Source organism: Puma concolor, chromosome B2 (assembly GCF_028749965.1).
Source record: "Puma concolor isolate L17-30 chromosome B2, mPumCon1.1.hap2, whole genome shotgun sequence".
NCBI lineage: Eukaryota > Metazoa > Chordata > Mammalia > Carnivora > Felidae > Puma > Puma concolor.
This window is the reverse complement of record NC_141671.1, coordinates 39005710-39023886: the sequence shown is the minus strand read 5'-3', so window position 1 is coordinate 39023886 and position 18177 is coordinate 39005710.

The following is an 18177-nucleotide window of genomic DNA, read 5'->3' as shown; positions in this document are numbered from 1 at the left end:
TCTGGCTTACACAAGCTTTATTAAATTATATTCTCAGAATTTCTTTAATGCTTACAAATCTTTAATGGACTCCTCCCACCATAAAAGAAAACCTACATGACTTCAAAAAATAGGCAGATGATCATTGTATAATCTTGCCTAAATCTTGGAGAAATAACAGGGACGCACAGAGATTCTTACATAGTTATTGTAATCACCACATCAGTATTGTCATTGTTATTGTTCTTAAAGGTATTGCAACCATGATATAAAAGGCAAAAAAAAAAAAACTTGGTGTGAGGTGAAGGAGCTCACACTAGGGCTTGGGTTGACGTGAGCAGGGATCCAGCAAGAGGTCCCAAGTCTTCCTGGTCCTCCCTCCCACTCTCTAAGTTGTACATCTACTGAGGCTCCCATAAAGCATTCAGCCCCACCCACATAGTTACCGCTCTGGATCAGACTTTACATTCTTGTGTCTATGTCTGGATTTGATACCTCTGAATTCTATAATTATGATCGTTTTCTTCAAGAAAAATCTTGCTAGTGGCTCACAAGTGCTTTTGTATACCTGAGGACTTGGGTTTTATTTTTTAATACATATTGATTTTCTTCCTAAAAAACGTTTCTTGAGCCTGTTTGGTTTTTCAAAATTTGTACCATCTTATCAGATGCATAATAAGACAGAGATGATCTAAAAGTGGTGGCATCACCTTCTGAGACACGGTGGAGATTCACAGACCAGCTTCGTTTTAGCCATTCAGGCTTTACATTTGACCTTAAAACCAGAATCCTAAGGAAAGCCAAGAAACACAGAATATTCTTTGATATTTCAGGCTTTTTCGATGCCATACCGAAAAGCCACAATATGTCATAATCTGTTGGTTTGTTATAGGTGTTAGTTTCATCTCATAAATAAAACACCTTACCTGGTCTTATTGACCACTTTTGTTGAAAGATCATATTTGTTTCTCTTAAATGTCATCTTTTGTTGCCCATTGCTTTTCAATGACACTAAAGACCCATTTTATGTTTTCCAAAGTGCCTGTCTGTGTCATAATTTACACTTGAGGACCATATTGCCACTGAACATATGCCCTTGATATCAAATAATCTGCCTGCTTGATGAAAAACATTGTCCCACAACTGCACTCTGTTTGGTGCTTGGGTGGCAAGATCAGTCATTACATGTAAAATCACATTTTTTTCTTCCTTCAGAATGAGTGTCTTACTGTAACATATCGGAATGCATTTTATAAATTATTCAAGATATATTCATAAGGATTGTTAGTTTTCAGTCATTTGCACTTATGTAAATTAATATATTTATTTGCTATTTCCCTAGGTGAAGATGCATATTTTTGTTAACTGTATTTTTAAGTTAAAAAAGAATATCATTCACATTATATGAGTGCCTAAATCATCACTTTTATTTCTATTGGCTTCAGTGCAACACAGAAATGAACTTTTGTATGTTCCTTCTGAGGCATATTATATTTTCCAGTATATATTCCATCTTGTATTGTTTTCTTACGATGTGACTGTCCCTCCTTTGAACCTGCATGGGATCTTGTTATTGCTTCAATTAACAGAAATATGGCAGAAAAGATGCTATAGGACTTCCCAGCTAGGTTGTAATCGTTTCAGCCTTATTCTTACTCTCTATCTCTTTATCTTTCTCTCTCTCTCTCTCTGTCTCTCTCTCTCTCTCTCTAAAAGTGTTGGCTCTGGAGGAAGCCAACTCTTGGCTATGAGAAAGCTCAAAGTACCCTATGAGGAAAGTCTCACAGGGAGGTCCTCATGGAGAGTTGCTGAGACTCCCAGCTAATGGTCATCATCAATGGCTAGACATGTGGATGAAAGAGAAAAAAGTAGCCTTCAGCTGATTACATGATTTCTATCTCCAGCTCCAAGTTATCCCACTGAGATCCTAGACATCATGAAACAGAGAAAAGCTCACTCTACCCTCTCTGAATTCCTGATTCACAGAATCCACGAGCAAATAAATGATTGGTTTATGCCAATAAGCCTTAGATGATTTGTTATACATCCATAGTACCTAGAACACCTTCTTTTTCTCTTCCCATCTTTCTTCTCCTAGTCCTCTAATGTTAGTAGAGAATGGCACTGGGAACATCAAGAAAGATGTGATAGTAAGACTGGTAGAGGTATACTTCTTGATACTTTTGTTTTATTTTTCTTTCCTGCTTCCTTTTTTTTCATAAAGCAATAGTCAAGAAAGTGAAGGCTGGAGCTACACTGCTTGTGTTAGAACCCTGTCCATGTGCCTTATTAATTGTGACCATAGAAAAGTTATTTAACACTTTGTATCTCAACTTTCTCATCTACAAAATAGTAATGATAAATATACCTATCAAAGAGGGTTGCTGAGATAACTAAATGAACTAATACATTTAAGGAACTTAGAATGGGACCTGGTACATAGTAAGAGCTCATTAAAATATTAGCTATCATTGGGGTGCCTGTATGGCTCAGTAAGTTCAGCATCTCACTCTTGATTTCAACTCAAGTCATGATCTCACAGCTCATGAGATCAAGTCCCATGTGGGGCTCTGCACTGACAGCACAGAGCCTGCTTGGGATCGTCTCCCTCCCTCTCTCTCTGACCCTCCCCTGCTTGTGCATGCTCTCTCTCTCTCTCTCAAAATAAATAAATAAACTTAAAAATATATTAGCTATTACCATTTTAGCTTTACCTTAATGCTTCATTTTATTTTTTGTGATTTATATTTAAGGTACAAATATATTTCAATATAAATAGAAAATTTAAACACACACAATGCCAATACCCTATCAATTTATTTCATTTTTCCATGTTTTGTTCAAGAACCCATCTACACACAACATTATTTTTTAAAGTTAAAATCATTGCAAAGATGCAGGAGGACAGATTTAATTACTTAGGGTCCACTCTGTGAGATAACTATCATTGTTATGGAACAGCCAGGCAGCTGTTCCAAGAGGTGGGACTATCCCCTCTTACAGATGCTCCATTCAAGGAGCTTACTGAATCAAGAATAAGGTAAATAAAGGAAATTCACACAGGAGTTAATTAGGGGAAACTATGGAAAACCAAGACAAATATATATAATATATATAAATGTGTGTGTGTGTGTATATATATATATATATATATATATAATCTTAAAACTAGCCAGGGGAAAAAAAGAGATTACCTTCAAATGAGTTCTAATTAGACTGACATCTGACTTCTCAACAGCAGCAATGGAAGCCAGAAGCCAATGGGTTGATGTCACTGGTGTGCTGAAAAAAATAAGTAACTACTAACCTAGAGTTTTTCACCAAGAAAAATATTCTTCAGGAAAGATATTTTCTTGCAAACATTAAGATATGTCATCACTAATTGATTACAGTGAAGGATTTTCTAAAGTTTATCTGTAGATAGAAGGAAATAATCCAAAATTTCAAACTAAATAATCTGAATGGTCAAGTTAAATTTTAAATATAGTCTTTTAATCTGATCTCTAGTTTTTTTAGGAAGAGAAGGAGGGAGAATTTTTCACTATATGACATTTTTGTTCCTCTTGATTTTATTCCTGATTTAAGAAGCCTATACAGAAAGTATTTCTCTTAGTACACTCTGTATGTTAATAATATTAGATTAAAGGAAATTTAACCCAAAAGTTGCTGTGGTTAGACGATAGAAAGGGAAATATCAAGCACCTTTCAGGATCGCTATGGGAATTAGTACATTAACATCTCAGCTGTAAAGACATACATATGTTTGTCTCTAGACAGTGTAGATCAGGCTGTGAGTATAATGAAAAATTAGCCAACAGAATGCAAAGAAGTGGAATGCTTTCTATCTTAAATATTATCTTTTAATTTGGAGTCCACAGAAGGTAGGGGTGTTCTGAAGGACGTACTGGATTCAAGACTACAAATCTGCTTGTCTTTTCCATTTGACCATAGAATCATAAAAATGTTATGGCCCATGTTATCCCACACTATACAAACACTCATTATTAATGAAGTGCAGAGAATCAAATAGATCAAATCAGGGTATTTTAGAGTTGGAAATCACTCAGAAACATAAGTATTGTATCTTCATGATGCCTGAGAAACTTGAACACATCTACTGACAAGGAAGTCACTGCTTTCTGTTTTATTACTGGGCATTAGCAATTGTCTGAAAGATTTGTAATTAAGCCCAAATTTCCCTCTTACTACTTGTCCTTATTTGTGTACCCCTGTTCTTTCTAAGGCAACACAGGATGAACACACTCTCTCTTCCACATGAGAGACCACCAAATATTTTAAGGTGACTCTGATGTCCCCCTTTAGTATCTACCTTTGTAAAAGGCTAAACATCTCTCATGCAATTAAGCCTTGCCCAGTTCTGCATGTGTTTGGCTAGTCAGAAGAGAAACAATCTGATCCAAGGAAGGGAGGCGATGAGAAAGAATGGTGGGATGAGAAGCAGAAAAGGTCAAGGCAGAAAGGGGGAGGTGAACTTTGAGAAAATGAATGAAGCCAACACATGTTCTATCATGCTAAATGTAACGTTTATGTTCTTGGCAAATTTTTTTGAAAATTCAGGGCTCCTCTTAAAAGTAGGAAGACTATTTTTGGCCATGTTGCAAAGATGCAAATCTGGGGTTCAAGGTGGCCTACAAACTTTCTGCTGGGAAGATGATGGCATCTTATTCTGAGCTATGCTTCTAAAGGGAGTATCAATCTATGGCCTTAAATTTTGAAACAGCACACTATAATAAAAGATTTCAATTAAAATTATCTAGCTAAATATCTAGGTGTAAAGAAATATACTTGTGAGGCCTGGCCAACCCCAGTAATATAACTGCAAAATGTACCAGTATCCATGGAGCAAGGAATTACAGAAAATGAGTTTCTTTGGGGATATAGGTAAAACAAAGGACAGCCTGCCATTTCATGTCCATGCCCACTGAGCACTGCAATGGGCACTTTAACAATAACTAACGATCAGAGATTGTTAATGTTCTTGGGGAAATGCTGAATTTTAATGGCTTTTCCTGTTGCCGAGAAACTTGGCTGTTACAGCTCAAAAACCATGCCATCGCTCATGCATAAATCATAACGTAACAACTTGATAGACGCTGCAGTTGTTGGGACTTTGCACTGGTGAGGACAACTAAGAAATGATAAGCTTTATATTCTATAATTCTATACAGACTGATCCTATTGAAGGATACTCAGAAAATCAGCTCAGAGCAGATGCTTGAAGAATGGGCTAAGCTGGAAAAAATCCATGAGAAGATGGTAACCTGTCTGATCCATGGCTTGTAAACATTCCTTTATGTGTTCATCTTAGCAAATTAACAATTTGTGCTGGGCTTTACACTGACTCTACTATCCATGGGAAACGTGACTGAAAGATGGGTAACTTTATCGGCCAGCCATTGCTGTAATATGTTGTGTAACAAAACTCAGTGGCTTATAAACAATAAGCATTTTATTTTTTCTTACTCACTGGTCTTGGACTGGCCAGGACAGCTCTGCTTTATTTGCATGTTGGCTAGTGTAGGTTAGGTTTTGGGCAACTTAATGTGTTACATTCTGGGCCCAAACTGAAGGATTAGAAGCTAGCTGGGCCCTGCTCTTCCTATGGTTATCACAGGAGTGCAAGCATGTGATCCAATCCATGGAGGCACCCATAAAGCCTCTGGTCATGTCATTTCCACTCCATTCCATTGGTCAAGTCAATTGCCAACAAAGTGGAGTTTGGAGGGAACTCCCTCCACTGCTGCATTGTCCTGGGTGGGGGCAGTGCCAAGATGCAAGGGGGTAGGCTGTAGATGTATAATCCTATTGCAGGAGGGTAAAGAGTTGGAACAAATAGTCCAGTCCTCCAGAGTGTGTGTGTGTGTGTGTGCGTGCGTGTGTGTCTGTCTGTTTGGCGTATTTTTATAAAAGCTGGCCTAGATAACTGCTTTTTAAAAAATGTTTATTTATTTTTGAGAGCAAGAGAGACAGACAGAGCATGAGTGGGGCAGGGGCACAGAGAGAGACAGAGACACAGAGATGCAGGCTCCAGGCTCTGAGCTGGCAGCACAGAGCCCAATGCAGGGCTCGAACTCACAAACCATGAGATCATGACCTAAACTGAAGTCGGACCCTTAACCGACAGAGTCACCCAGGAGCCCCTAGATAACTGCTTTTTTAACGCAAAGATAGCATTTTAGGCTAAATCCTGACAGTATTATATTAAGTGAGCCCTTAAACACTAAAGAATTGACAATGGTGAGAAAGTCATTAATCCTAAACCCAAGAAATTTAAAATGCTCCCAGCTCTGTGTGAAGCTCTCATAATGTACAGAGGTGATGGGGATGCCTCAGGCCTCAAAACTCGGCAGGCTTAGCAGGGAAGTCACACTGTCATTCCGGCTGGTTCAGGGCAGGGCAATTGCACTCAAGCTTCTTAACACTGCCAGCAGCTCAAAAGAGATGTGCTGATTGCCAGCAAAAGTGCCATTAAAAAATGGAAGTGAAATATGAAACAAGGGTAAGTTGGGATAAAATGTCGAAGTGTGTTTATGGAAAGACCTATCCATTTCTGAGTGATGTAATGGAAAACCCATCTTTGGTCTACCCAAGTCAAGGACATTTTATAAACTGAATAATGTTTGTCACAGCTTGTGACAAACTCTAAAGCCACTAACCAAAATCTCCTGCCTCTGGGAAAAGAGTAGCTGGAATTACTGGATAAGTAAAATTATGGCTTAAAGCTCTAGGGAGAAGCAATGCCTCAGAAATATTTGAGACTGCGTAGATGTGTGTGTGTGTGTGTGTGTGTGTGTGTGTGTGTGTGAATTAATTGATGCATACATATAAACGCACATACTGTATGTTGATTTTGCCAACCCATTCTTACCAAAGCAAGGACTAGATATCTCAGTATCTTTGCTGTTTACTCTTTTATATTAAGACTTGTTGTAGTCAGCTTGTCTGATTAAAATTAAACTTTCTTCAGTTCAAAGTTGCCCAGCCTCAAAGATCCTCCTACAGTTATAACCTTGATGTAAGAAAATACATTTTAAGGCTTGCACTGGTCGAACTGAAAGCAGGGTGTTCTAAGGTAAAGGCAAATGTCTCCAAAGGCACCCAATTCAATTCAATGTACTTCACACCTTATATAAAAATGCATTTAAGTGTATCAGAACGCATGATAGGCTTAAACATAAAGCTATTGATGTGAAACTATAAAACTTGTCAGAAAAAAACAGGAGAAAAGTCTTCACGACCATGAATTAGAGAGAGTTCTTGGCTATAACACCAAAAGCATGAGACATAAAAGAAAAACATGATAAATTTGACTTCATTAACATCTCGAAAACTTTTGCCATGTGAAAGACCACTGTTCAGAGAATGAGAAGATAAGTTACAGGGGCACCTGGGTGGCTCAGTCAGTTGAGCGGCCAACTTCAGCTCAGGTCCTGATCTCACAGTTCACGAGTTCTAGCCCTGCGTCAGGCTCTGTGCTGACAGCTTGGAGCCTGGAGCCTGCTTCAGATTCTGTGTCTTCCTCTCTCTCTGCCCCTCCCCTGCCCACATCCTGTCTCTCTCTCTCAAAAACAAATAAATAAATAAGATTAAAAAAATAAAATAAAAATAAATTTTAAAAATTCAGTTCAAGAAACATTTAATGTTTGAGTATTACGTGCAAGTGACTCTGCTAAGGTAGTATAGGATCCGAGAGAGAGAGTCTGAGCTCCTGTCCTGGAGGGAACTTAAATATTGAATAGCAAGAACTTCAGGCTAGGGTAGAGAACGACACATTGTCACTAAGAACTGTGCTGGAGAGAGGGCCATATAAAGAGCTTCAAGAGAAGTACACACTTCTCTTGTGGGACAAGGTGCTTCAACGCAGGAAAGTGGAGATAGCACTTTGTAGACATGGTGAGAAATGAAAACTTAGGGAAATTAAGATGGACCTTAGAATACAAGCACCTTTTAGCAGACAGGGGTCAGAGATGGGTTAGAAGAGAGGTCAGGTCAGAAGGAAGCACAAAAGCATGGGTGTAGGTAGGTAAGCAGGCTGTGTGGAGGGAACAGTGAATGACTCAGCGTGGAGAAAAAGTGGCAAGTGTTGGAGCTAATTTATGGGATGTCTTGAATGGCTTGGTAACATGTTCTTTTTTTTTTTTAATTTTTTTTTCAACGTTTTTATTTATTTTTGGGACAGAGAGAGACAGAGCATGAACGGGGGAGGGGCAGAGAGAGAGGGAGACACAGAATCGGAAACAGGCTCCAGGCTCCGAGCCATCAGCCCAGAGCCTGACACGGGGCTCGAACTCACGGACCGCGAGATCGTGACCTGGCTGAAGCCGGACGCTTAACCGACTGCGCCACCCAGGCGCCCCGGCATGTTCTTAATTCAATAGATGGAAAACCATCGAAACCTTTTTAGAGGGCTTGACTTCAGCATAAAATTTCCTCAGAAATGTATACTGTATAGATGGAATACCAGCCTGGTGCTTGGAAGGGAAAGGTTAGCTTTTTGTTAAAAGACACTTGATTTAGCAACTGATCCATAGAAAAAATGTGTAGCACAGATGTTTAGCATACAAAACCATTGAATATTAGCCTAAGTGTATATTGACTTATAAAACAGGTGCAAAGACCAGAGATTATCAAGTAGGTGAGTAATACCAAGGGTATGATTGGTTGGTAAAGGTGACCTATAAGCATCTATTTAAAGATTGGACATCATGTGTTCCTATATAAGATGAATCTCATGTGGTCTCCTGTGACTCTGTAAGATACTGTATATACAGTAATACCTTGGTTTGTGAACATAATTCATTCTGGAAACATGATTGTAATCCAAAGCACTTGTGTGTATATCAAAGTTAATTTCCCCACAAGAAATAATGGAAACTCAAATCATTCATTCCACCACCCAAAAATATTCATATAAAAATGATTACAATACTGTAATATAATACAACATAGTAAAGGAAATACAAAATATAATGAAAAATAAACAAATTAACCTGCACTTACCTTTGAAAACCTTTGAGGGAGACAAAAGAGAGAAGGGTTATTGTGCAGGATGACTTTCATTATCACTAATAGAATCACTGCTATCTGTTGGCTCAGTGGAATCTTTCTTTGCTCGGGGGTCATTGTATATGCTTGCACGGATGTTGACTATAGTACAGTGTTGATAAACTCTTGTCATATAGTGTATTTAATGTCACTGGTGATCAGGCAGCAGAGGAAGGGTCTATATCTGTAGGCAGCCTGATCTGGAATGAAACAAAGCATTCCTAAGCTTACTCTTGTATGGAAGAGCAAAGGACTGTCCATAGGTGCTTTGAAGAGACGAAACATACACTAGTGCCAGTTGTGGGCACCTTCCAAATATTCTGGAAAATCACTGATTTCTGCCAAACACCATGGCCTGAGACTGAGCATCATCAGAGCATGGGAGACGATCACCCACAATCCCACAACGAGAGAGAGAGAGAGAGAGAGAGAGAGAGAGAGAGAGAACCATTGGCTCAGTTGTGATTATGTGACGTTCGGCGTCACGTACTACTCATATTGCAAGATATCTCTCGTTTATCAAGTAAGAATTTATTAGAAATGTTTGCTCGTCTTGTGGAACACTCGCAGAACAAGTTACTTGCAATCCAAGGGTATACTGTGCTTTTAGAAGTAGATCCCATTACTTGGTGGTAGGTAATTATGTGAGATTTAGAACTGTACGGACGTGTTTGGTAATTTTCTAATATGCATTTTAAAAAATGAAATTTAGAAGAAAAACATTAATAGCGGAGCAGCCCCGCCAGAATAGGAACAAGAGCTGCAGGATAAATACTCCAGCTACCTCACCCCTCAGGGGAACAAGCCTGCCTTGTGTTATGCACAGCCTTTCAGAAGGTCCTGGGTGACATTGTGCCCTAGTGGTGACAATCCACCCATAAATGCACTTGCCATTGGCTTTCCTCCCTTCTCAAATGAACCTCTTACACTCAAATCCTCGTCTCACAGTCTGAGAGGTGAAGGCAGGTCTAAGACCATGTTGATTCCTTTCCCCTGCCAAGGCATCTTTTCATCAATTCTATAAATACATCACTTTTTATCAGCTATGGATTTATTAAGCACTGGCTATGTACATAGACTGACAATCGGATGGTGAGTAAGTAGAGTCCGTTGTAAGCAACAATGATAAAGTGGTGTATGTATACAATAGGGGTGGGCATGGTGCTAAGGAACGTGGAGCTAGAGCTCTGGATGTAGTCTGAGAAGATCAGGAGAGGCTTCTCAGAGAAAGAGATTTCCCCTGGGGCCTGAACAATGAGCAAGGACTGGGGAGAGAGGATGGAGTGAAGTGCAACAGGCTGTATAATTTAGGAAACATTCTTTTAGTGTTTGGGGGAATAAAAATCATGGAAGAGAAGGAAGAACAGTTGATTGCTGTACCAAAGACTGCTTTGTCAAACTCTGGGGAAAAAGCCTTTTATAACGTGAAACAAAAGAAGGTGAGTAACATTTAATTGGTCGGTTGTAAATGGTGCATTCTTTTTAAGTGAAAAACAAGTTCATTCCTAGATTCATTAAATGGGTCCCAGACATCCTGGATGCAACTCACTAATTTAACAATGGGCCCCTTTGCCTCTATACTTATTCTGTTTCTGTTATCTTCCACTGATACAAATGTTAAGGTGGGGCTCACTCTATCATCCTGGGAAATTTGTAGCCATCTTTTCCTGCCTAAAGAAAGAGAGTTCAAAAATTGAAACAATGATGCTGTATTTGTTTCCAACTCTTTCTCTTGTTCCTGTCTACTCAGTCATAAATGATCTTTGTTCTCTTGGGCCAGAGGAGAAAATAATTTTCACCATGGAAATAAGAACCTCACATACTTCATTGATTTCTCGCAATGAGTTATGAACCCACTCAGTCATTCACCAGACATGTAGAAATCTCTGGTATGAGCCCCCAAACCTTGTTAGTCCCTGGGAATACAGAGAGATAAACAGGAAAGAGCCAAAGACCTTAAATAAGTGACGGCCTGGTGGGGAGACAGATGCATACAGGAAACACTAACAGGACAGTAAGTGCTATTACAAACAAACATGTAAGATGTAGTTGCAGAGAGGAATCGCTAACTCTGACTAGGGGACATGGGGTTTGATTTGGATCTTGAAAGGTGGGTTGAATTTCCTAATGGACAACGTGGAAAATGGCACTGAACACATTAAAGAACAGCATGGACAAAGGCATCGAGACGTGCAAACGCATGGCATGTGTAGGAACTGCAAAAAACCAGGGGCTGGAGTACAGGCTCAGGAAAGGTAGGGTGGAGAATGTGATAACGGCTATGAAACTGATGTAAAGACAGTTTGGGACCAGGTTGTGAAGGCTCTTTGGACTAGATTCTATTTGTAATGGGGGATGTTTTGGAGGTTCTCAAACAAGGAGTGACATAAACTGATTTGCACTGCATAAAGTAATCAAGAAACAGGTGTAAAAGATGAGGTAAAGGGAAGGACCAGCTAAGAGGAAAGGCAAGCAGTCAGGAGATGTTTGTTAGTGCTGGCAGACATGAAAAGCCAGACTCCGGCAATAAGCACTGGGCATACAGTTGATGGGGAAGAGACAAAAACTATTTGGGCGACGAGATCCTCGGGACTTGGAAACTGAACACAGCTATCTAAGGGGCAGGAGGTAGCAAGGGGGCAGCTGTGAGGTCAAGCCTGGACGACTGGGTCGATCATGATGTTATTCCAGGGCATCCAGACAGAAGGTATCACTCTGGAGGTGCAAAGCTTAAACAGGTTCCATGGAGTGTGGGAGACAAAAGCCGGACTGCGGGAGGTTGAGAAGGGAACAGAAGTTGAGGAAGAGTCTGGTTGCTGAGTAGCCGTATTCAGGTTGGCTACGATGTGGTTGGATTTTGCGGCAATAATAATGAGTTAGATAAGGGGACTCCGCTACGTGAGCCATTTTCTTTTATGTCTTAAGTTATGCTATTTGTTGGTAAGCGTTTCCTGTAATTGTGAAATATGCAGGGAAACACATTAAACACCCAGAGAAGATAGGACAGGGTGGGTAATTTACTTAGAAGAGAGGCACTCCGGATCTATTTTTAACTCAGCCCCTCCCTTGCTTCATTGGGATGTTGGTGAAACATTCAGGTTGTTTATGAGGAGCCTGTGTATAAATACACAAAGAGTCATATTTTCCATTCAAAACTGGAGGCCTTACCAGCCTTCCCTCTTTGCCATGGCACTGTCATTTGATTCATATGCTACACTCTGTAATCCGGCGAGAGCCTGGGCTGTAATTCCATATGGCTGGCCACCAGCTTCCAGCCATAAATGACTTTGATGTTGCTATTCACGAGGAGGCCCAGGAGGGCTGCAGGAAGAGGTTCAGACAAAGCAAGAAAGAAGGAGCCCCTGCCTCTCAGCCAAAGACGGGATGAACCCAAAGGAGAGAGAATCCGGTGTGGCGTGCCAAATCTGCATCCACCCTCTGATAGGAAAATGGGAGGTAGGGTGAGTTTACCGAAACCATTGGTTCCCACTGTGATCCTGTAAACCCAAACGCTGGTAAAGTTGTATGAATTCCACTCTGCTATGTGTGCAAAGATGGTGATGTTAATGAAACTATGCTTTAAATTAGCTGAACGTGTTCTCAAAAGAAAATTCTTTGCCGAAATTATACATTACAGATTTTGTGGTACCCTTGCTTTGCAATTTAACAGAATGTTGTTATTATTTAGCATTTAATGAGTACCAGAAAATGCTCTGTGTATTCTCCACTCAATTCAGAAACAATGGAATAAGTGTGGGTTTTTTTTGTTAACTGACAGGAATAAGGGGCTCCCTCTGGTACTGAGCACTCATAAAACTGATGAAAAGGGACTCAGATGAGAAGGGGATTCCCAAGGAAGTCATCGTCCTCATTTTTTAAAATCCTCCATCAGGTGGGCGCCTGGATGGCTCAGTCAGTTGAATGTCTGGCTGTGGATTTCGGCTTAGGTCGTGATCTTGCAGTTTGGGGATTGAGTCCCACATGGGGCTCCACGCTGACAGCATGGAGCCTGGTTGGGATTCTCTCTCTCCCGCTCTTTCTCTCCGCCCTTCCCCTGCTCATATGCTCTCTCCTTCTCTCTTTCTCTCAAAATAAATAAACATGAAAAAAAAAATCCTCAATCAGGGACATTTAGGAGTCCTGCCTGATGTCCTATGGATTATCCCCATATTCTTACTGTGGATCAGAACAGCTTTCATGAGAGTGCAGAGACAGTTTACATCAGTTGATTTTTATTCTACTAATATTGCTATTTGCCAATAAGCAGCAGAGTTCTGGTTACAGGTCTTGCTTCTTGGAGTAAACCAACTGGAGAAGACTGCAATCAAATGCTTTCGGTCCTATTAGTGAGGGGTCTATCACCCCTGTCTGAACACACTTGTTCACCTGATAATAAGGTGGGGGGCGGGAGTGTCATGTTATAGCAATGAAAGATTTTAGAACAAACTATCATAAATCCTCCAAAGCCAAGGATAAAATAGGGGAGGGGAAATATACTGCAATTAGGTAATTTTATGTACATATTCTATAATATCAAAATTACCAGCCCATAAAATTTAACTGGTCCCGTCAGACTTACAAAGAAAAAATATGCATTTTATAGTTGTAGCACCAACAGCTAAAGAGGTAACAGAAGACTAGTACTGGAGCACGGTTTCAATATTCCTTTAAAAACATGCAAACAAAACCCAACTAACTTGCCTATAGACTAATTCACTTCAGGCACAGCTTAATTTCTTTCAGACTTGAGGCCTTATAAACCCTGGCTAATTTGTGGGGTACAATTATACATTATTTTGGCAACTACAGAGCTCAAGAATCCTTTAAACAATTTAAAGGCATCTTAAGTCCCACACTTAAGCAAGTAGATAAGGCGTAAATAATAATACTGAATATATATCCAGTTGTGGGAAAGACATTGTAACTTAGAGATTTAATCTCAGTACTTATTTACTACCCATTAGGGCCATCTGTTTGAGATTTAGGTAAACCTGTCAGAGGCATTGGCCTGGGAGTTACTGAAGTCGGCTTTACCAGGAACAGAAACAGAGGTTGTAAACCGGGGCTCACAAGTGTGCTTTATTTAGGCAGCCTTGTGCTTTAACTGTTTCGAATGTGAATGCTTTTAGTTAAGGACACGCAGTCTCCAGTTCACAGTGTGACAACTCCGTATTGTCACAGACCTGGTGTAAGTTTGACACACTTACACCATAAGTCTGGCCCCAGGAAATACTTGAGTTTGTAATCTTCAGTATGTCTTGTATACATATGCATGCCATAGTTTCTGCCTCTGAGGAGGTGTTTAGAGGCAAAAGAATACAGTCCAGAGAGCAGAACCCTTTGGATACGGAGTATCTCTTATTCACCAGACAGCAGGGTAACATTTTTACATGCATGTCTGCAGATAACCTGCATGCAAACATTATGAGGTAGCTGCTGCCTATTATCCTTCCCGTGACTTGCCCAAGGTCACACCTTCAGGTGTGATACAAACAGGATTTGAAACCACATTTCCACCCCCTGAATGCCTTTGATCATATAACCTGGGGCTTAAGACAGGAAGTATAAAGTTCCCATATCCAGGCCCCACAGATTTCCCTCCTAACCTCACACCACACCTGCATGTCAAAGGCCTGCATGGTTAGGCAGCCTGGACCTCATGATGCAACACTTAAAATGGTCTTTTGCAATGACCCGTGGTCTTTTGCCTTCCCCATTGCATTCTCTTGATATAATGACGATTGTTTGAGACACACATACATTCTCTTTTCTCTTTCCTGTACCTTCAGCCTCCCCTTAGATATGAACAAAAGACCCTTCCTTACCCTGGGCTCCTCAAGCTTTTACCCTGCATTTTGCTTCTTTGCACCTCTACTAACCCACCACTTCCTCCTTCTCCAATGGTCCCTTTCCCTTGGCTTCTATGACAACGGCATTGTCCTTCCTCCCTCCAACCTCTCCAGCTGTTCCTCTTTTTGTCCCTTTTGCTGCTTCTCCTCCACCTCCAAACATCAGCACTAGGACTGAGGGCTCATTCCTCATCAGGGACTTGATCACTTTCTGGGGAAAAAACTCTCTGATGACTCCCAAATCCGCATTTTCAGCCAGAGCTTTCTCCTAAGCTTTATCCAACTACCCACCGAAGACCCATAGGCACGTGACATCTAACGTGTCCCCAGCTCCTTGTTTCTCACCTCTCCACTCTTGGTATAATATTTACCTATCTGAGTAAATATCTCCACCGTATGCCCAACTGCCCAATCTTCCCCCCGCCCAGCTTTAATTGAAAAATAAAATTGTATATATTTAAAGTGTACAGTGAGATGACCTAATATACACATACATTGTGAAATATTTACCACAGTCAGGCTAATTAACACATGCATTACCTCACGTAGTTACCTTTTACATTTTTTTGTGGTGAGAACACTTAAGATTGACTCTCCTGGCAGCTGTCAAATACAATACAGTATTATTAACTATAGTCTGCATGCTGTACTTTAGGTCCTCAGAATGTATTGTCTCATAACTGAACATTTGCACGCTTTCATGAACATTTCCCCATTTTGCTCCACTCCCCAGTCCCTGGCAACCACCACTCCACTCTTTCTATAAGCTTGATTTTTTTCTCCCTTGATTCTACCCATGAGTGAGATCCACAGCATTTTTCTTCTAACTTATGTCACTTAACATAATGGCCTTAAGGTACATCTATATTGTCACAAATGGTAAGATTTTCTTCTTTTTATGGCTGAATACTAGTGTGTGTGTGTGTGTGTGTGTGTGTGTGTGTGTGTGTGTGTGAGAGTGTGTGTGTGTGTGTGTGCATATGGGAGCATATATATATATATATATATATATATATATATATGGGAATATATATATATGGGAATATATATATACATATTCCACATTTTCTTTATCCATTCATCCATAGACATGTTGTCTCACTTCTGAGGGAGAAGAGATTAGTATCTTGAAGAGATTTCTGCACTCCCACATTCACTACACCATTATTCACAATAGCCAAGGAACGGATATTGCCCGATATATATATATATATATATTTTTTTTTTTTTTTAATTAATATCTACTTATTTATTTTTGAGAGGGAGAGAGAGGGACACAGTGAGAGCAGGGGAGGGTCAGAGAGAGAGGGAGAGACAGAATCCAAAGCAGGCTCCAGGCTCTGAACCATCAGCACAGAGCCTGATGTGGGGCTCAAACTCATGGACCCCAAGATCATGACCTGAGCTAAAGTCGGCTGCTTAATCGACTGAGCCACCCAGGCACCCCTGGATATTGGCTGACCTTAAATCATCTCTTCCTCACCACCCAGGGCCAGGTGAAAAAGCCCTTAAAGTCTGTTTCATAAGTGCCTGGTTCTCCCCCCTACTGTAACATCTGTTCATACCCCAACCTCTTTTTTTTTTTTTTTTGACCTTTCTTAGAATAGTATAATGTGCATACAGTGTAATTCACACTTGTAAGCATGCAGATAGTTCAATGGGTTTTGACAAATGCATATAGTCACATAGCCACAACTACAATGTAGATGTGAAACAGCCCTATCACGTCCTCAAACTCTCCCATGCCCATTTGCGGTCAGCTCTTTCCCTATCCTCAGCCCTGGCAACCACTGATCTGTTTTTCTCTCTGTATAGTTTCGTCTTTTCTAGAATGTCATAGAAATGGAATTACACTGTGTGTAACTTTGAGTCTGGCATCTTTCAAATAATAAATTTGAGATTCAACTATATTCTTGCAGGCATCAGCTGTCTATTCCTTTTTATCGTGTATATGGTAAACTGTTGTTTATCTGTCCTGTTGAAGAACACTTACCTTGTTTCTAGTTTAGGGGCAAGTGTGAATAAACCCACAACAGTCGTTCATGTGTACCTCTTTGGGGGAACATTAGTTTTCATTGCACTGGGTACATGGAGGAGTGGGATTGCTGGGTGATATGGTAAGTGTATGTATAACTTTATATAATAAGCAATGATGACACTGTTTTTCAAAGTGACTGGTCCATCTCTGCGCATGTTTGAGAGTTCAAAATGCTCTCTATCTGTGCCAGCTTTTGGTATTGCCAGTCTCATTTTCTTATTTTTAGCCATTCTAAGAGGTGTGTAGTAGTATCTCATTGTGGTTTTAATTTGCATTTTGTTAATGATTGTGTTAAAAATTATGTTAACATTTTATGTTAATTTTTTTAAATGTTTATTTATTTTTGAGAGAGAGAGAGAGAGAGACAGAGTGTGAGCGGGGGAGGGTCTGAGAGAGAAGAGACACAAAATCAGAAGTAGGCTCCAGGCTCCAGCTATCGGCACAGAGCCCGACGTGAGGCTCGACCACACGAACCCGTGAGATCATGACCTGAGCTGATGTCGGACACTTAACTAACTGAGCCACCCAGGCGCCCTATGTTAACATCTTATGTTAAACGTGCTTATTTGCCATCCATATAGTGGGACGTGTCTGTTCAAATCTTTGATCCCCCTCTTTAAAAAAATAAATTGAGTTGTTTTCCTATTTTTTATTGGGTTTTAAGAGTTTTTAGGTGTTCTAGATACAAGTCCTTTACCAGATACGTGTTTTTGCAAAACTGTTCTCACAGTTTGCGGCTTGTCTTTTTATTCTCTAGGAGTTTCTTTTTAAAAACTTTGTGTTTTGAGATAATTGTAGATTCACACGCAGTTACAAGAAATAATACGGAGAGTTTTGCTTTCCCTTCCCCCAGTGTTCCCCAATGGTAACATGTTGTGTAACTATAGTGCAACATCACAACCAAGGAATGGACATTGATACAATCTATCCATCTTATTTACTCTTATTCAACTTCCACCAGCTTTATATGCATTCATTTGTGTGTGTGTGTGTGTGTGTGTGTGTGTGTGCATGTGTTTTGTTCTATGCAATTCTATCACATGTGTAGATTTCTGTGACCACTGCCACAGTCAAGATACAAACAGTCCATCATCACCAGGATCCTTTTATAGCCATAGCCACCTCACCCCCTCCCTTCCTCCCTAACCCCTGGAAACCACTAATCTCCTCTTCATCTCTATAATTTTGTCATTTCAAGAATGTTATATAAATGGAATCATACAGTATTTGATTTTGAGTCTGGCT